Source organism: Macaca fascicularis, chromosome 8 (assembly GCF_037993035.2).
Source record: "Macaca fascicularis isolate 582-1 chromosome 8, T2T-MFA8v1.1".
NCBI classification, from domain to species: domain Eukaryota; kingdom Metazoa; phylum Chordata; class Mammalia; order Primates; family Cercopithecidae; genus Macaca; species Macaca fascicularis.
The window spans coordinates 82,417,003-82,431,566 of record NC_088382.1 but is presented as its reverse complement, the minus strand read 5'-3'; the positions used below and the strand labels follow the sequence as shown (position 1 = coordinate 82,431,566).

The window sequence follows — 14,564 nt, the reverse complement described above, 5'->3', positions numbered from 1 at the left end:
TAGGTTTATCAAGGGGTGTCTTGATGTATCTTCCTTCTCCCCTTTTACCAAAATAAATGCATGCTAGTACAAAGGACAATGCTAACAAATCTGATAGTTGAAAACTTTAGGTATAGGTGATTGGCCACTAATTTGGGCAGTTAAGAAGAACATAGCTAAAGTCTAGTCTGTTTGTTATGCTAAAAATCAGTATTAGTAAGGTCAAGTCTGATGCTGAAAATTTATACATGTTACCTACAGATGCCTTAGTAATAGAGATATCCTGCTGACACCCTGATCTAGGACGTCTTGCCTCCAGAATTGCAAGGCAATACATTTCTGCTGTCGAAGCCGCTTAGTTTGTGGTACAGTAGTCTCCTCTCATCCGTGGTTTCGCTTTGATCAACATGTACCAAATACGAAAATAAAATATAAATTGTATTAAATGTATAAGATTGAAGACCTTGGGATTTGGAGTAGAATGGAAGAAAAAAGAAACAAAAATTCTGTGGTTTAAGAACTTCCTGACCTGTCACATCTATTCATCTGTATCAATAATTATGTGAATTTTATTAAATACTCTGGAAAAGAAAAAAACAATTTGCTTGAAGACTAAATTCCTATAACCATGGTAACTGGTGGTATGTTGGTAAAGGTGTAACAATCAGCTCGTGGTGATGGTTGCCAATTTTTAGTGTAAATACCACCATAGCTGATTTCATGCTACCAACATTATTTCACTGAATCCTAAGAAGGAAAGAGATGTACACAGTAATTTTGCACCAGCTGGTTTGAGTCAATTCCAGGATACAACTGGTTATAACAGTAATATCCTACACAAATGTGTGCTAGACAGACAACCATGCTTCAAATAGGTCAGCTTGCTATACGAGTAAGGCAAGATGGCATCTTGATATTGACCATCATTTCAGAGTTTCTAGTCACTGTGTTGGCTGTAATTATCTGTGCAACATTGAAAAACGTGACTTCATCTCTCTAGGCTCAGTTTCCTTACCTGTGTGTTTACTGAATTAATATCCAAATCACTATAAATTAGAGGAGGGCATTGACTCTGTGTCATGCTCACTGTCACAGGCTCAGTGCCTAGCACACAGCCTGGCTTAGGAGACTCTTAGAGGGGCCATCTCGTGTTCCTGCCTGCCCAGAACCCATTCCCCTTCTAGCGATAGCACCCCAATTTTCCTTGAGAAACTGCTTATCTTCTATTCTCAATTCATGTGATCCAAGTGAAACTGATTCCTTCCCCGGCTCCAAACTGAGCATGTGAATCAGGCATAGTCAATCAGAGCATCACATTTTCCCTGCCACACCAGTCATCATGACTAGCCCAGGGCTGGCATAAGACTCAGGCTAGACCAATAAGGCTGACCGTTGAGTTATAGTTATTATTATTATTTTGGAAATTCTGGAAGAGAAGTTTGTTTTTCATTGGGATACTGTGTAAAACAAAGGTAGAATGAGAGAACAGATTGTTAAGTGTGGAGTTTCTAGAAGTCATAGACTCCCATAAGGGGTGAGTTTACCTGACTGATGGAAGTGGAGTTGGGATTAACTTCAGGTGACAACAGTGCCCCTCAATAAGCAGTTACCAGCCACTGTGGGGGCTATTCTCCCTGCTACTAGGACCCTTCCCATTGTTAACACCGAGACTTCTCTTTAGCGTTTCTTTGAGAATGAGTTCAATTTATTCTTCAGAAGTCATGGATTTCTTACTGGGACTTAACCATACCTGGCTTTCCCCTACATCAAGACTACCGTGTGACACGGATGCTTCAAATGCCTTCCTTTTTTGTCTGTGGTGTCACTGTCTTGCACTCACCTCCTAACAATTGGTTTGACACTCCTCAGTTATATTAGCATTTATTTAGTGCCTAAAATATTAAGTACGTTATGTTTGTAGCTTTCGTAAATTCCGGGGCTGCCCATAGCTCACAGATATACTTCTGAAGATTTGAAGTGGAGGAAGGGAAGCATACAGGACTTTATAAAGGTAAGAAGAGAGAGCTGGCATGGTCACCAGGCCAAGGCATTAACCTCAGAGTGAGGCTCTCATTTGGATGGTATTCAGCAGCAGATGGGTGCAGGGAGGTGGACTCGGCCTATTTCCAAATGTTGACCCTAAGAGAAATCCACCAACTCCCAATATTAGCTAGATCTAAGGATGAAATGGGGCATGCTGGAAGCTGCCTTCCCGAGGTACGGGGGCCACACATGTTTATCAGCGTAACTTCTCCTGAGATACCAACCTTAATAAAGGATGAAGTCGGCATCATTCCTTGGGGCTATCCTCTAGAAATTCTCCTGAAAAGTGTTATTTTGATGCATGGTTAGCTCTTCTTTTTTGGGAAAAATCTGCTAACCTGCTAAACCACTGTGAAAAGAAATACTTCAAATAATTATCAGCTACCCCTTCAAGTGCATGGCACACACACACACACACACACACACACCCTAACAGGAGAAATCTGCATAATAAGGGACAAAAAAATCAGTTCTGCAATAAAGTTACACACGTACACACACATTCCTAAAAATCACCAGGCAAAAAATCCTACAGGACTCATCAGAAAAATGGATGCTAAAAGCTTCATCAGTGACCAGGCATGATGGCTCACACCTGTAATCCCAGCAGTTTGGGAGGCCAAGGCAGGCAGATCACATGAGGCCAGGAGTTTAAAAGCAGCCTGGGCAACATGCCAAAGCCCTGTTTCTACCAAAAATACAAAAATTAGCTGGGCATGGTGGCGCACACCTGTAGTCCCAGCTACTCGGGAGGCTGAGGCAGGAGAATCGCTTGAACCCGGGAGGTGGAGGTTGCAGTGAGCCGAGATCCCACCACTGCACTCCAGCCTGGGCAACAGAGCAAGACTCTGCCTCAAAACAAAACAAAACAAAACAAACAAAAAAACATGTCATCAGGGAAACATTTTTTTAAAACCTAACAAAACCAGTAGAGTTTTACACATGTTAAATGATTAAGAAATACATAAATACCACAATAAATACTATATTTTATCGTGAAAAAAGACCTGGAGTTTGCTTGCAGAAGTAAATGTCAAAAGGTTGCAGTTAGTAAGCCATTAGGAGGTATGGAAGGAGGGTTATCTGAAGTCAGAAGGCAAGTTCTAACGCCAGATGTGGATGGGTGTGGCTCAAAGCACATGGTGAGCAGAGGAAGCTGGCAGATGTTTGAGGTGTGAGCCTGTGTGCAGTTTGCACATTCCTACACAGCTCTGTTCATCTGGATGCAGTTTTCTGCATTCACCTAGTGTTATCATGGATAAAAATCACGCATAAAAAACAAGACATTTTCATTATGTTCAAATTGTTCTCTAATGTATCCAAATGTGTTGGGACAATTTCCAATTTTCAAAATAAGTACAGAGGAGAACTGATGGTACCTTGCTTTTGGATCATATACTTTCCACCATTTCTAGGTTATACACAAGGTTGTCTATGATAGAAAATATAATTAGTTATACAGAAAAAAAAAAAAAAAAACAAATTTGAGACCTCCAGAAAGTGTTCTTAATATCTCTGGTAGCCATTAGGCTAAATATCATCTGCTCTTTTCTTCACTCTTAGTGACCTTCTCTAAAGAAGATTCAGCATCTGCAATCCTCAAGTTTTTGCATCCTCTTCTCCATAAAAATCTACTTTCATGAATGAGATAAACTTATTCTTACTAAAGTATACATGACTGATAAGGGTAAATGACTAAGAATAATTTCAAAGCTTTAAGGTAAAGAAATTTGGCATGAGCTTTTAGAATTTTAGGCATTATCAAACTGATGGGGAAGGTCTTGGAAGTAGATTGATCTTCTAAATACTTGATAAATATTAACACACAATGGTTTCCTACTTAGAACAATAGCCCTTAGAGCCCCCAGTTAGCCTGGTAATGTAAAAAGTGATTATGGCATCAGAAGATGCATGTCGATATCTTCCCTCTTTCTTAAACTAATTACTTGAAAGAGTTTTTCAAGGCTCATCCCATCACTCCCAAATACCTTTTGCAGGGTTGTTATAAAGAACAAATGAAAGAACACGGCATCTGACACCGTGCTTGTCACATTAACAGGAGGTGCCATGCATAGCGGTCAAGGGCACCAGTTCTGCAATCAGACTGCCTGAATTAAAATTGTAAGCCCAACATTTTCTCATTGTTGGATCTTGTGTATGTGTCTTAGGCTTTCTAAGGTTTAGTCCCATCTATTCAATGGGGACAATAATCCTTTTAAGAAAATAAAATTAAAAACATATCAAAGCACTCTGCACAAGGTCTAGACAGAACTAGTGCTCAATACATCTTATTAATAACCATAACTGCGATTAAACAAGAGCTAGTTCTATGAACACCTTCTGTACACCGCAATAGAAATATTAGTCATTTAACTGCATGCAACACATTGTACATATAAGCTGCCCAAATATATTCTGAGTGTGATTGATTACACATTAATTTCAAAAGTCTATTCTATAGAATGTGGGCTTAGCTTTGTGGTTTCTCAAATACAGTACAGGCTCCTTGGTCCCCCAAGTGACTGGCAGCTCAAATTTGCTAGACACTGGGCTTTGGGTGGACTATGGCCTGTGTCTTCTGGGCATTCTGTGGCCTGTGTGCCTGAGCATTCTGGGGTTACTTATAAAGCCAGGTAGCTTGTGTGAAAATTCAAGCCCTTCTTAGCTGTCTTGTCTGGACACTAGAACTAACATACATGTTGTCCCTGAATGTGACTTCGATCTTCTGAAAATGCTGAATGAATTCTAGGTTTTCTTTTACACAATGGTCTTTCTATAGAAACAAAATCACTAGGCTGATTTTGAAATTGTTTTTCTTATTTTGGTGACTTTTGGCAGTTATGCATTTAAGCTTTTCAGCATCTTTTTTTTTTTTTTTTTGAAATAGTGACATATACTGTAAGACTGCATTATCGTGGGACTGCAAAGTTCTGATTCTAAAGCTACAGTCCGTGGAGAACTCGTGTTCTGTAGCTGACAACCCCTGTTCTCCCACTCTTTCCTTGAATAAGATCACCTGGTAAGTCAATACTGAGATATGTCCAGCATTATTTTCCCTTCTTCGGACCAGAAAAGAAATGCTCATTTTTCTGGGTTCAGTGGCTCATGCCTGCAATCCTAGCACTTTGAGAAGCCGAGGCAGAAAGATCACTTTAGCCCAAGAGTTCAAGACCAGCCTGGGCAATAAAGTGAGACAAAAATAACCCAGGCATGGTCACACACGAATGTAGTCTCAGCTACTTAGGAGGCTGAGGTGGGAGGACCACTTGAGCCCAGAAGGTCAAGGCTGCTGTGAGCTGTGATTGCGCCACTGCACTCCAGCCTGGGTGACAGAGTGAGACTGTCTCAAAAAATAATAGTAAAAGTAAAAAATAAATATTTTAAGTACATTTTTCTTTCCCATTTTGGGACCACTGAGGTTTTCACTTTGAAACTGAGATGAATTAAAGCTTCTAAAATGTCTATGTTTTAGATTTATTGAAATGCAAGCTCCTTGGAACAGGGACTTCATTTTGTTCACTGCTCCATTTCCAATTCCTCAAAATGTGTCTGGAATACTGAGGGTGTTTGTATTAGTTTCCTGTTTCTATATAACAAATTACCACAAACTCAGTGACTTAAAACAACAGAGGCCTAGCATCTCACAGCTTCTGTGGGTCAGGAATATGGACACGGCTTGACTACGTCTCCCGCTGGTGTCTCACCAGGCTGCTAGAAAGGTGTCTGCTGGCTGGTGCTGAGGTCTCCTATGGGGCTTGACTGGTAAAGGATCTGCTTTTGTTGGCGGAATTCAGTTCCTAAAGGATGTGATCTTGAGGACTCGTATTTCTCACTAGCTGTTGGCTGGAGGCTTCCCTCAGCTCTAAGAGGCCACCCTCAGTTCCTGGCTAGGTGAGCTCCCAACACGGGAAGCCCACAGCATGGCAGCTCGCATCTTCAAAGCCAGCAAGGAGAGGCTCCAGCAAGAGGGGCACTGCAATGTTATGTGATGTAACCAACTACATCCTACTGCCTTTCCCTACTCTGTTGTTTTTAAGCAAGTCACAGGCCCCATCCACATTTGAACACCAGGAGGTGGGGGTCATGGGGACTGCCATATGAATCTGCCTACTGCAATGCTCAATATGATGTGTTGACCAAACAAATGAATGCCGAATCACAGTATCTTGTTAGTGTGATCAGGTAGGGTTAATCTAAATTTTGAGTCTATTATTCAATTATAATTAGCATATTTTCCATTCCTTGTTCAATGAAAAAAAAAAAAACCCATACCTCTGAGCAAAAACCATTTCTGAAAAGCCATCTCAGGCTTATAAAGAAGGTTTGAGAGGCATCACAGTGTACCACAGAACCATAATGTTATCTTTTTTGTTGCTGAAGAAAGTACTTCCCCAAGAACAAAGGGTTGAAATCCTGTGGTAAGCTAAAATCTGTCAGGGAAAAGGCACTTAATATGTGCTTCTTCTTCGAGGATGTTTTCCCAGTTTTCTGAACATATAGATAATTGGAGAAGCTTTCTACCCGAACTATCCAATTCCATATGCTTTGACTGAGACACTAGCACAGAAAGCCAAGCATGCATGAGGCAGAATGAAGATATTTAAGAACTTAGCACATATTTGTGAAATAGCTTATGTTTAAGTATTTTACTAATAGGAACATTATGGAGACTTGATTGATTTAAAAAGAAGAGCCGAGTGAGTAGAGAAATGAGGAGGAGGCATGGCTCCTAATTCTGTCTCTAGTAATGATTTGTAGATAAGCTACATACTGGCATAAGCACTCTTAAATAATGAATACATGCTTATGCACCGATCAGGAAGTGCTCAAGCATCTGGGGGGCCATGAAAGGAAGGGGTGATCATGAGGGAACTAAGAAGCCTAGAGCCAGAAAGGACATTTGTGCCAATGACAGTCTGTCTTTGGGGTCAGCCTCAGTGGGTCAGATGCTTCACAACTGTGATTTGGGGCACCTAACTTCTTTATAAATCCATGTTCTCGTGTTATTAAATAAGGAGAGGAAAGACCTACCTGTAGTGGTTGTCATGAGAATTAATTAAGCTAATACAGGTGAAGCTTTTTGAATATGACCAGGCAGATAAATATGACAAATCAGTTATCTTTTTAATCTGGTTAAGGCCTCCTATGTGCTAGGAATCTGGTTCCTCTAAACTAGTCCACAAGGTCGTGACTCATATTTTCCCCTGATAACCTATCCACCTTCCTTCTATTTGTAAAACCTTTTTCAATTCTTTATTGTCCCAGAAATGTGTCCAGATGGTTTGGGTTCCAAAGTCTTCTATCAGAACAAATCAGAAACTGCAGATCACAGCCTTCGCTTTTCAATAAGTGACACTTGGTTTTCTTCCCCACTTTATCCTTGGTGCTGCTTCCTTGGGCTCAGAGGTATCTCCCTCTGTTCATCTCCAACCTTCCTCTTCAAAGCTGGAGTTGAGTCTCTGTCCTCCTGGAATCAAAACAACTCCAGAAGGGCAAATAGCAAGAAATGCCCCTAAACTGTGACAGACATCTCTACAATTTAAGTTGGTAGGAGGAATTTATTTGCTTCCTCCAGCTTTGGGGATAACTATCACCCAATCAATATAGCCAGAGAAAGTTAACCTCAACATTGATTGACTCTGACTCACTGGAACAGAAGTCTTTACAACAGAAATGCTGCAGTGAAATGGCAGTATAATTAACACTTAGTCAATGAAGATACATCAAAAATGGTATTTGTAAACCTCCACTTTCCTTCTTATAGTATTCTGATTTTGATAAAATCAGAATTTGGGGCCCACTCCCTTGGTTTATAGATAGAGAAATTCGAGCTCAGGTAGATGGTGTCTTGAATAAAACCACATGGCAAGTTCTAGCAGGAGCTGGAACGATCCCAAATAGAAATGTTGGTGTCTGGGAGCTCTCAGAGCTTTACTACGGGGCTTTCTTACAGGTAACTAAGATGCATGGAGCATTTTAGTAGATAGGGGTTGGAGATAAACCCACTTCAAACCAAATTCTACTGAACACAGGTTATGTTTTAGTTAACACTGTTATATAGACCAGAACAATTAAACAATAAGCTCTCTTAACAGATTCTTACATAATTCTATGGCATAAACCCTAGACTAACTTTCAAAGAAGCTGCACAGTAGGGTTTAATTACTTAGATTATTCACATCCTTCTTCATTCCATTCTTTGTAATTTGCCTAAAGTATTCAGAGTAATAAATTAACCATTTTTGGAAGCTTGACACAGAAAAAGGGCTTTCATCCCCATCTCACTGTGCATCTGTAGGAAGATGTTTATTCCATCAAGGTTGATCATGATACTCATACCACATTATTTCAGCTGTTCTCTACAATGGCAGATTATGTTAATAACACGTTCGAATGTCTCCTATTATTGGAGGGTCAAGAAATGCTCCAATTAATCTCAGTACTCTTGGATTACAGTGAAAGACTGTGTAGATATTATCCAGAAGACTAGTTACAGAAGTGTAGGCTTTTCTTCTTCTGAAATCACTTATACGCCACTTAAAATGTCTATAACATATTGAAACTATGCAAACATTTTGATTCCTATTTTGCAGAACAAAAAAAGGCCTCAGAAAAGTCAAACACTGTTTATTTTCTATGTACATTCCATAAGAATTAGACTGTTATTTATCAATTTATCCCTAACATTTCTCAGAGGGCTTGGTAACATCATAGATACTCATGAAATATGCACTAATTGACAAAATGATTTTTAAAAAATTGATTATAGATAATACAAACATATTTTAAAAGGCAAACTGTTAAGTATATATAATTTGTCTCAGGGTCTAATAGAGCTGGTGAAATAACATGAATGAGGGAAATGTTGCCTATGCTTGAGGTTACATGAACACGATGAACACTTCTGGGATGTATGAAGACCAGCTTCCAACATTAAACTGGGAGACAACTTTTCAAAATCAGTTTCAAAGGATGGTGAAATCATGCCACAGATTTCATTAGATCCTTATTTTACTTGTGTAATTAATAGAGAATTTTAGTCTACATTTTATTAAAACTGTGAGGTTAATGCCAGATTATTTCTGTAAAAACAAAACGACTGCTAATTAAAATGAGTGCAGGCTCAAGGGGATGGATAGCCCATTTTCCATGATGTGATTATCACACACTGTATGCCTGTATCCAAACGTGTCATGTACCCTATATTTATACCTACTATGTACCCACAAACATTAAAAATAAAAAATTATAAATAAATAATTAAAAATGAGTGCAGGGAAATGCTCAAGTCAAGTAATGTCATTACTCCGGTATAAAAAGACAAAAAACAAACTAACTTTCTGGGAAGCAAGAGAAACAACCATTAGCTGAACTGATGATGGTGTCAAGTTGTTATACTCCATCCCAACTTTCAAGTTTTTTGAGAAAACAGATCTGGAAGCTGGGATCTGGCCGGGGGGTTTGATCCTTCTGGGGATCTTGACTGCCACGTCCTCCACATATACAACCAGATGGCAGAAGCTTCTTGGTATGTATGGGAGGTCGCTACTGACATGTTGGGATTGAATCATTTGGAAAAAATAAAAATATACAGGGAGTCAGAAAGGGTTAAGAGATGAAATGTATGTATGTTAGCAGGATTCTTTTAAAAACACATTCCCACAAATTTGTGGTCTCATTTCTTTTTTTATGGATGATAAGATTTAGATAAAATAAAATTTGAAGATAATAAAATAATATTATTGAAATGAAAATTAATAAATAAGGGGCACTTTTCCATGAGGAGTTCTGTGTGAAGTGGCAGAAGCATCAGCTATGGAGCCCCAGTAGGAGAAAGAGGTGCAGGTTGCTGTGTGATCAAAAAAAAAAAAAAAAAAAAAATGGAGGTAATCCCATTCCACAGTATGAGGTGAACCTCTTGAAACAGGCAGAAAGCAAGTGGATATGAATCACAAGCCAAGCCTCTTCAAGACCTTCTCATGAGGAGTGTGAATTTTCCCCCTGCCAATCTCTCCAGCGTGGGTTCCACATATTCGAATGCTTTGGTTGACAGCGCATGACCCTTGAAACCAAAGATACCTCACTAGCGCGGTTTATCCCTGCAGTGAACAATTCGACATCTGATCTTTTCAAACAAAATCCCAAACTGAGGAAATGAAGACTGAATGGGAAAATCTTGAAAAAAAAAATCTAACCACAACATTAGTATTAGAAAAATCTCAACAAGAGGATCTCAAAAAAGTAGAGTTTCATGTGTCTTTGGAAAGGGCCAAAGTCAACAGTCATCTTCAGAACAGGAAAAGCAAAGTTAGAAGAGTTCAGATTTGAAATCAAAGCTGCAGAGGAGCCACTTTCAGCTAGAGGCATGGATGCTTCTCCATTTCATCAGTCCCTAGTAGCGGTATCAGAGAAACTGGCGGAGTTAAAATGACAGACCGTACCTTTGAAGACAAAAATGGAGTTCTATTTAGATTTAATGCTGAATCCATCTCTTGCTCAAGTGAAAACTGAAGAAGCAAAGAGAGGATTAGGTAGCACCAAAGCTGAACTTACAAAGAAAGTAGACACAACGGAACCGTGACCTGAGTCAAATAAATATCATTTTCCTTAAAAAAGTAAACTGAATAGGACTTTACAGACTTCTTTTTTCCTCTTGGAATTGCTTATTTCTGTGTTTTTAGAAGAGATAATAATGTCATAATTGATCAAATCATGGTTTCTTGTTGTGTATAGTAGTTTTTGTGTCCAAATATACAATTTTCATGTTAAAATACATTTTTTCTGGAAAAAAATGAGTAACTAAAATTCTTTCACTAGTGTTCTATTTCAATATCAACTGCAAAATAATAAAAATTTATGTTTATTAAAATCTTGTAGTTTTATCAACTAGTTGGATACATGACAACACAGCAACATTGTATTTTTAAACTAATACTTAGGGTGAATTAATGGGCAAGAAAAAGAAGGACAGTTTCTCTGATTCTAAGGGTATAAGATCTCAAAAATGACTTGGGGGCACTATTTGGTTTTGATCTTGAGTCTACTTCTCTGTTTCTAGTTCCTACAGAAACCTGAATCATTTGGGATGTTAGTTCTTTGGGATTTTTTTTCTTTTTTTCTTTTTTTTTTTAACACACATGTGCAGCTTGCAAGGATTATGAGCTAATGTCAGTCTACATTGCCATCTCGGTAGATATTTTTAGCTTTCCCACCATACAGATGCAGCCACACAAGGGGCTGCAGGAGAAACAGCAGTGTGTGCAGGTACCAAGGTGAGTGGGAGGCTGTGCAGCACCAGTAACTGCATAATGAAAGACTCCAGATGTCACTGCCGATGCTCCATGCTGTGATCCCTGAAGTCGTTCCACCACATAGTTACATATGCCTCACTAAAGAGCTTCAGACACCGCTTAGATAATATGGTGCGTGTTTTCTAAAATAGGCTGCAGACAGCATTTGCCAAAATTTGCTCTATTTTTAATGAGTTGTTTATTTCTTGGGGCAGTGGTGGGGGGCAAATTCAGCATCTGGGAAAACCACTAGATGGAGAGTTTACAAGTGAAGGAAAGACATGCAACATAGATGACTAAGACTAACAGGGTCAGTTCCAAGTAGCAGTGAAATAGTGACTGAATAATTAAGGGTCTATTGTAAAAATGTCCACTAATCAAAACGAGCTATAGTCTACTGTCATTTTTTTTTTTTCATTTCTGTGATGCTAGCCTATACTGACAAAATGCACTGGTTTCTGCTCCATATTGAATATGCGAGGACCAAATGGAAATTTCAGGGCATGGAAGTTGATCCTGCCACTCAAAGATGAGAGTTCTTCAAGTCTTTCTGGAGTTGGATGGAGAAGGCAGAACAATCTGATTTGGGCACCAAATCCCTGCCTTTCTAAAACAATGTTCTCTTGCCTCCATTCCAAATCCTGTCCTTGCCTATCTTCCTTTTCTCTCTGCAACATACATCACTGGCTATCTTTGTTTTGGAATTGAAAATAAGAGTGTTTTCTTCCAAAATACTGCTCAGACACCAGGTGGGAAACTATCATGTTGGAAAGATGGGAGGATTGGAGCAACATTAGTATACAGGTTTCAGACAGGTGACATAAGGATACCTCCTAGCTAAGAAAAGTAGAGGAAAGAGAGGGAAATGAAAGGGCACAGACCATTTCCCCCGACCCTGGCCTCATAGATGCATCTGTGGCCCTTTACTATTCAGTCACTATTTCACTGCTATTTGGAACTGGCCTGCATAAATCACAATTGAGCAGACACCTGGCTCGAGGTGTGAAGCCACAGAACATTACAAGAGAGAGAGGAATTGTGGAAGCCATTTAGTTAAGGAATGTGTAAGAGCTGTGAGATCCATTTAAGTCCCTCCAATCTTCCTCCAGCAGACTTCAGTAATAGGCAAAGGACAGAATATAGAGCCCTGAGAAAACTGTGCCTATTATATTAACTCCTCCTCTTCATATATACAGTAAATATTTATTAGTTTTCTCCCTGTGTTCCAGGTATAGCTTCAGGTCCTAGAAAGAGCAATAACCTAGATAGGCAAAAGTCCTTGCTCTGATAACCTTTGCATTCCATAGGAAGAGGAAGACAGTAAATAAATGCATACACAGATAAGAAAATTTCAGACAGTGCTACATGAAATGAAATGCTTGACAATTCAGACAGTGCTTGAAAATGAAGCCAAATAAAGTGATAGAGATGAAAGGGGTTCCTTTGCAAGGGGTAGTTTGGAACCCTTAGAACCACATTTAATATATGAACTGAGACCTGAAAGAAAAATGAAAAAAGCCTAAGAGCTAGAGAATTTTACACAGGCTGAGATGTGACTGACTTTGGTGATTTAAAAATTTCATAAACATTGGAATAAAAAAAGCCAGTAAGACTGACTCTTAACACTCATGAGGTTATTATATGTGACACCGTTTTGTTGTTAGCTTCCACTACTCATAAGAATGCCACTTGCACAATCAAAATCCATATTGATTAAAAAATTATAGCTATAGTTCCACCGCAGATTTAATTTTATACCAATTCTAAATGGAAGCTTGAATGGGCAAGAAATAAAAGCTGACAATTCGGAAAGGCCCTCCACTTAATTTCAACAAAACGTGCAAATTCAAATGGAATCCTTCAGCTTAAAACCTAAGAGAGAAAAGGTGATATGATTGAGAACCTTAAAATGCCTGAATCTTTTCATGTACCTCAGAAAAGCTTTTTTTTCCCTTGTCAATAGGTAGCCTTGGGTTTCATGAACTGGAGACAGTTAAAGATTGAGATAATCCTGTACAGGGCAGCCAGCATTTCAAAAGCAATAAATTATTTTCTGCTCAACTTAAACTTAATTATGTTTTGTTCACTAACTTAAAAAACTTATCAAAGCAAATTATGATACTTGCAGCTGAGAGTTTAAAGACACTACTGAGAGTAAATATGTTGATCTTATCTATCTGACTTTCTTCCTTTATCTGTTTACTTCATTCCCTCACCTTTAAAAACTATGCCTCACTTGGGCAAAGAAAACTTTTTTGCCCTATTCAACTTGTTATAAACTTTCCAAATTTTAAAGTACAATAGAGGTATCAAAGTTTCCAGCCTATAATATATGATTTTCCACATTATTAGCTCTTAGTAATCCCCCAAAACACACCCATCCCCAGTGGTCTGGCTAAGAGGGGCAGAACAGCAGTTTTCAAAATGTGGCCCAAGGGACCAACCAGTTCTAACCAATCACCTATATGTTTGTTTAAAATGCAGATTCCAGGCTCCGCCATGGGCCAAAGAAACTAGAAACTTATGGGGTGAAACCCTGAAATCTGTATTTTAAACCAGTACCTTAGGCAATTCTCGTACAACTGAGAAGCCAAACCACAGAGGATTAAAGGGAGTTTTTGCTTCATCTTTTGCCTCACATGCCCTTCAGTGTGTGATTTCAGAGCCATGGAGTGGTTAGTATTAAGCAGAACCACAGGTTACCAAGTGCTTTCACACACGACATCTTATTTCATTCCCATAAGCAGACAGGTCTGTGATTTTCATTTTGGAGATAAGGAAACCGAGACTCAGAGAAAGCAAATGATGTATCCACTATATGCAATTAGTAAAAGGCAGACTTGGGTCTATGTTTCAAGTCTAAGGAGCTCCATGCTCCTGTTTTCTGGACAGGCCTTTCTTTCCCTACCCACCGCAAACGTGGAGTCCAAGGGCCTGCTCGGGCAGCTGGTGTTATGTGGGGAGGTTTGGTCTCCCCTTGCGGTGTGGACTGATGCTGCTTCCTTAGCCACTTCTATCACCCGCTCATAGCGTCCTGCCTCCCAGGGACAATACATTGCCTCTACTTCTTTGATATTTTTGGTCTCTCAAAAGTATTTCGGCATTTAGCCACCTAGCTCACATGGGCCATTGTGTGGTTATATGTAAGTTATGGCATCTCTGAGTCTCCAAGGAAATCATGTCTCCTCTGAACTTTTCTGTCAGGATGGAGTGGGGACAGCAAATTATTTAAGAAATGAAATAAGTTGTTTT

At 39.2% G+C, this 14,564-nt stretch overlaps 1 protein-coding gene and 1 pseudogene across 2 annotated transcripts in view; one reads left to right on the top strand and one right to left on the bottom strand.

Annotated features, from left to right (window-relative positions):
- The window catches only part of KCNB2 (potassium voltage-gated channel subfamily B member 2), a 413,770-nt gene that overhangs the window by 313,208 nt on the left and 85,998 nt on the right, over nucleotides 1-14,564 (bottom strand). The window lies entirely within an intron of this gene.
- Nucleotides 9,903-10,690, top strand: LOC141407422 (HAUS augmin-like complex subunit 1 pseudogene; annotated as a pseudogene).